Source organism: Anomaloglossus baeobatrachus, chromosome 11, assembly GCF_048569485.1.
Source record: "Anomaloglossus baeobatrachus isolate aAnoBae1 chromosome 11, aAnoBae1.hap1, whole genome shotgun sequence".
NCBI classification, from domain to species: domain Eukaryota; kingdom Metazoa; phylum Chordata; class Amphibia; order Anura; family Aromobatidae; genus Anomaloglossus; species Anomaloglossus baeobatrachus.
Window position 1 is genome coordinate 10,481,231 of NC_134363.1, and position 6,495 is coordinate 10,487,725.

Here is a 6,495-nt window from a genome sequence, read left to right on the forward strand (position 1 = left end):
TCTGGAGGATACAAAATCTGCTCTGTGATGGAGTCAAAAAGTGCCAATAAAGTGAATATATTTTATTAAATACAATAAAAAGATGTGCAAACAGCAAAAAAGAGGATAAAAACACATAGGGGTGTGAAAATGCATAATCAGGATCAAAATGATAAACAGTAATCACAAATGGCCAGTTGGAGTAATGTAGATCAAGCAAAAGGGAAATGTTAGAACAGGCATAAACCAAAAGGTATGCAGATAAAGTGCATGTGCAATAATGCATGCAGTAGCCTGCTCAAGCACACCCAGATTAGTTAATAAGGCATAATACCGTCCAGTGAATGTTTGCGAAACATTCAAAGACAAAGTGGCCAGTGCATTTTAAAGTGACTAATGCATGATCCCAAAAACACAAGAAGGAGGCTCCCCCATACCCCACCAACGTACGTTTCGCCTAGTGAGCACCGTGCTCAAGTTCGGCTTCCTCAGGGAGGGAGAAGGCAGCACTATGCTCGTTGCAGTCCAGGGGTTTTTTATTGTAGGGCGCGCACACACTTCCGTGCACGTCACATCCTGAAGTGACGCGCGCGCACGTCGGCAGCGTCCCGATGGGGGCGGGTCAGGCGGCAACACGCACGCGCGGGAGCAGGGACGCGTCATCCCACTCCCGCGAGAGCGCGGCAACCAAGGTGACGGCAAGCACGCCCACACCAGGAAGGAACAGACGGGCCGCGCGTGCAGAGGAGAATGACTGAGTAAACACAGAGAGATACGCAACCCGGGTGATAACAACAGTAATGTGAACAGTAGAAAAACATATAATATCAATAGAATCCAGTGTCTTCATATACTTGATGATCATTAGGGACAGCGTATCCGAGATGGTAGGAAGGTCCAGGAAGAGGAGAGTGCTTAATCCAAAGAAGGAATACTGGAAGAATATACGTAAAGAACATATGGATTAATGTACACATAGAAGTGTGCACGCCAGATGATACAGCAAAACTAAGCATAGCATATAGAAAAGAGAGAGAGGGAAAGCACAAAAGAATAAAACATGATAAAAAATAGAAATATATAAAAAGCACACAAACCCTAAAAAAATATAAAAATCAGTCCTGGTGATAAGGGAAAATCAAGCATGTTAGAGGAACGGAGCAAAACTTAGTGTTTCGTTGAGTCCCTTTGGGACCAGCGTGTCCAGACGGTGGATCCAACGAGCCTCACATTGGGCAAGTATTTTTTTGAGATTGCCACCTCTGGACCCGCTGCTCACCATGTCAATGCCCCGCACCTCCAATAATGCAGAATTACAATTGTGGTGGATCTTAAAGTGCCGGGGTAACGTTTTGAGCAGTGTGATGTCCATGGCGGATTTTGCTGCCTCAATGTCACGGACATGCTCCCTGACCCTAATGCGGAGCTCACGGGAAGTGAGCCCCACATAGATCAGGGAGCATGGGCACACAGCAAAATATACCACATGTGTGGATCCACATGTTATATATTTCCTGATTTGAAATGTTTGTGCCCTGTCAGACGAGAAGAATGTCGTACATCAGACTACATTTCTGCAGGCCATGCAGTGGCCACACTTGTAGCAGCCCGTGATTGGACCTCTAGAGCCGAATGGATTACGGGCGGGAGGGACATAATGGCTGGCCACTAAGATGTCCCGTAGGTTTTTAGCCCGGCACGCTGCAACCAATGGAGCACGTGGTAGAAAATCTGAGAGCACAGGATCCGATAGGAGCACCGGCCAGTGCTTATTGAGGATGCCTCTCATAGTGCTCCACTCATGGTTGAAGGTACCAATGAAGCGTAGTTCGGGCTCTGGGGGACCCTGCCTGGGCTTATATGAGAGCAACTGAGGTCTAGGGGTGTCCCTAGCACGAAGGTAACCCTTTTTGATGGACCGATTGCTGTAGCCTCGGTCCCGGAAGCGGCGCTGGAGATCGGCAGACTGATTTTCAAAGGCGGTGTCTGACGAGCAAATCCGCCTCATCCTGAGGAACTGGCCAGTCGGCACGGCCCGGATGGTGGAGGGGGTATGTGCAGAGGAAGCATGCAGCAGTGCGTTGACTGATGTTTCTTTCCTGTGGACGTCGGTCTGGATGGTTCGTTCAGAACCGACTGAAATTTTAATGTCCAGAAAGTCAACGCAACTGCTGCTATACTTATGCGTTAATTTGATGTTAAAGATGTTATTATTAAGTTCCCCCATAAATGTCTCAAGCTGCTCCACAGTGCCCTGCCAAAAAATTAAAATATCGTCGATATACCTTAGCCAGCACTGCACATGGGCGCCAGCCCCCGCACCATCGTCACCAAAAACCAACCTCTCCCAGAAACCTAGGAAGAGGTTGGCGTACGAAGGCGCGCAGGCCGCGCCCATCGCAGTGCCGCGCCCCTGAAGGTAATACCGATCGTTGAAAATAAAAAAATTATGAGTGAGGGCAAAGTGGAGCAATTCAAGAATAAAATCCCCCATCCTGCCGCATCGACTGTCCATCCCCAAGAAGAAGCGGACTGCTGCCAGACCATCCGCATGTCGGATGCATGTGTACAGACTCTCCGCATCGACAGTAACCAATAGTACATCATGTTCCACAAAGATGCCGTCAATCCTGTTGAGGACGTCCGTCGTGTCCTTGACATACGAGGGGAGTGTCTCAACCAGAGGTTTAAGATGAAAATCAATTAATTTACAAATGGGTTCACATAACCCCTCGATGCCGGACACGATAGGACGCCCCGGAGGATTGACGGGATCTTTGTGGATTTTTGGCAAAAAATACAAGGTTGGAATTTTAGGTGTCTTGTTGGAGAGTCCGTCATACATCCTCTGGTCTATAATGCCTTTCTCCAGCGCCGCCTCCAGAATGTGGGTCAGTTCTTTAGAGTATACAGCTAAAGGGCTACAAGTAAGCCTCGTGTAGGTCTCCCTATCCCTCAGTTGCCTCATTGCCTCTTTTTCATATTTGTCTACTGCCCAGATCACGACGTTGCCCCCCTTGTCCGCCGCTTTGATGATGATATCTTTATAGGAACGAAGTTCCTCTAATGCAGCCCGTTGTCTATGTGTGAGGTTGTCTCTAGTCCTTCTAGTTGGAATCTTTTTGAAGTCACTAGTAACCAACCTCACAAATATATCCAGCGCTGGGCAGAGGGACAAGGGGGGGAATTTAGTAGATCTAGGCAGTAATGAGTCAGGAAACACACCTGTATTTGTGACTGTCTGTTCACGTAAGAGGTCCTCCAAAGCCCGAAGCGCCTCTCTTTCCACAGGGTCCATGGAACTGTCCACCTCCGCGCCTTTCTTATGATGGAAACGTTTAAGAAGTACCTTTCTGGCGAAGAGATTAACGTCTTTTACCGCTGTGAAAAGATGGAAACCGTTAGTCGGTGAAAAAGACAATCCCTTTGAAAGGACCTCAATCTGGGCATCTGTGAGCACATGATCAGAAAGATTAACAATTTGGAGGTGGTTGTGGTTGTCAACGTACTTATAGGGTTTTTTCCATGTGGAGTGTTGTTTACGACGGTCTTTAACCCGGGCGCCGACACTCTCATCCACATCAAGTGTACCCCCAGATGCCTCAGACGAAGATCCTTCACCAGAAACCATGGAACGTGCGGAAGGAGACCGGTCCCTGTATGGGGCCCTGGGCCGTGAGCCCCGGCGTCCTCTGGAAAAGCCGGAGTGCCATTTATAGGCACTATGTGAAGCATAGTCTGCAGTGTCCCTATTGAATTTCCGAAGTTTGTAGTCCTTCGTCTCCTTTTCAATTTTGGAAAGCTCCCCCTCAATATCTTCATTAATTTTGGACAACTGCTCAGACGTACATTTCTCCTTAAGGGATTTTTCTAATGTCTCCAAATCAGATTCCATAGTTGTCAAGGACCGACTATTATGGTCTTTAAGTAGTGTCAGAAAACCTTTCGAACAGGTCTGGGCCAGATCCTCCCACCTATCCCTGAAGTCGTCATCTTCAATGCGAAAGGACGGGAAGATCTGAACCCTCAGACCCCGAGGGACCATATCTTTTTCAATATATCTAATCAGGAGTGCCCGGTTCCATGACAACCGCAATCTTTTTTTGAGGAGGTCCCTGTATCTGGAGACAAGAATTTCTTGGGGGCACATATCATCACCAGGTAGATTAGTGTCGCTGGATTTGCACAAAAGGTCGTCAAATCTATTATTCCACGCACGATCACGTGCTCTGAAGTCCATGATTGCCTTAAGGGAGACTGTGGGAAACACAGAAAGCAAACAGGTTAAATATAGGGACCCCCATACAGCAGTATGAAAAGTCATGCTGGGCATTGTCTAGCCCAATTTGGTCAGTATGACCATTGCACAGACTCAAGTAACCAATATGAAAATAGGAGAACTGGAGTCAAAAAGTGCCAATAAAGTGAATATATTTTATTAAATACAATAAAAAGATGTGCAAACAGCAAAAAAGAGGATAAAAACACATAGGGGTGTGAAAATGCATAATCAGGATCAAAATGATAAACAGTAATCACAAATGGCCAGTTGGAGTAATGTAGATCAAGCAAAAGGGAAATGTTAGAACAGGCATAAACCAAAAGGTATGCAGATAAAGTGCATGTGCAATAATGCATGCAGTAGCCTGCTCAAGCACACCCAGATTAGTTAATAAGGCATAATACCGTCCAGTGAATGTTTGCGAAACATTCAAAGACAAAGTGGCCAGTGCATTTTAAAGTGACTAATGCATGATCCCAAAAACACAAGAAGGAGGCTCCCCCATACCCCACCAACGTACGTTTCGCCTAGTGAGCACCGTGCTCAAGTTCGGCTTCCACAGGGAGGGAGAAGGCAGCGCTATGCTCGTTGCAGTCCAGGGGTTTTTTATTGTAGGGCGCGCACACACTTCCGCGCACGTCACATCCTGAAGTGACGCGCGCGCACGTCGGCAGCGTCCCGATGGGGGCGGGCCAGCCGTCAGGCGGCAACACGCACGCGCGGGAGCAGGGACGCGTCATCCCACTCCCGCGAGAGCGCGGCAACCAAGGTGACGGCAAGCACGCCCACACCAGGAAGGAACAGACGGGCCACGCGTGCAGAGGAGAATGACTGAGCACTCAGTCATTCTCCTCTGCACGCGCGGCCCGTCTGTTCCTTCCTGGTGTGGGCGTGCTTGCCGTCACCTTGGTTGCCGCGCTCTCGCGGGAGTGGGATGACGCGTCCCTGCTCCCGCGCGTGCGTGTTGCCGCCTGACGGCTGGCCCGCCCCCATCGGGACGCTGCCGACGTGCGCGCGCGTCACTTCAGGATGTGACGTGCGCGGAAGTGTGTGCGCGCCCTACAATAAAAAACCCCTGGACTGCAACGAGCATAGCGCTGCCTTCTCCCTCCCTGAGGAAGCCGAACTTGAGCACGGTGCTCACTAGGCGAAACGTACGTTGGTGGGGTATGGGGGAGCCTCCTTCTTGTGTTTTTGGGATCATGCATTAGTCACTTTAAAATGCACTGGCCACTTTGTCTTTGAATGTTTCGCAAACATTCACTGGACGGTATTATGCCTTATTAACTAATCTGGGTGTGCTTGAGCAGGCTACTGCATGCATTATTGCACATGCACTTTATCTGCATACCTTTTGGTTTATGCCTGTTCTAACATTTCCCTTTTGCTTGATCTACATTACTCCAACTGGCCATTTGTGATTACTGTTTATCATTTTGATCCTGATTATGCATTTTCACACCCCTATGTGTTTTTATCCTCTTTTTTGCTGTTTGCACATCTTTTTATTGTATTTAATAAAATATATTCACTTTATTGGCACTTTTTGACTCCAGTTCTCCTATTTTCATATTGGTTACTTGAGTCTGTGCAATGGTCATACTGACCAAATTGGGCTAGACAATGCCCAGCATGACTTTTCATACTGCTGTATGGGGGTCCCTATATTTAACCAAAAATCTGCTCTGTTCATGAGGACAGCTGGTGGCTTTGGTTGGCTTCACTGGTCAGGTGACTAGAAAAGTATGGCCTTGGATGTTTCTCTGAAGACACGTGCTTATAGTCATTTGACAATCATTGGATAACAATCCATCTCTGGTCACTGGTACAGGATGAATTGTCCTTCTCTGATGAATGGTAGCTCGAGAGTAGTCAACGTCTGATGACTGAGATGTTAAAAACTATCTGTGGTGACTGGTACAAGGATAACCATTCATCACTAGTGACTGAAACATTATGAACCATCCATCTCTTGCAACTAGAACCTGGACACCATCCAACTTTATCGACTCGTACGTGGAAAATCACCCACGTCTCATGACTTGTACCAAGAGATTACCTATCTCTGGTAACTAGTACCTGGAGAATCATCCATGTCTGGTAACAAGCATCTGGAGAACCATCCATCTCCAGTAAAAGTATCTAGAGAACATCCATCTTTGATGACAGGTACCTGCAGAACCAGCCATCTCTGGTAACTAGAATCTGCAGAACCAGCCATCTACGCAAAATAG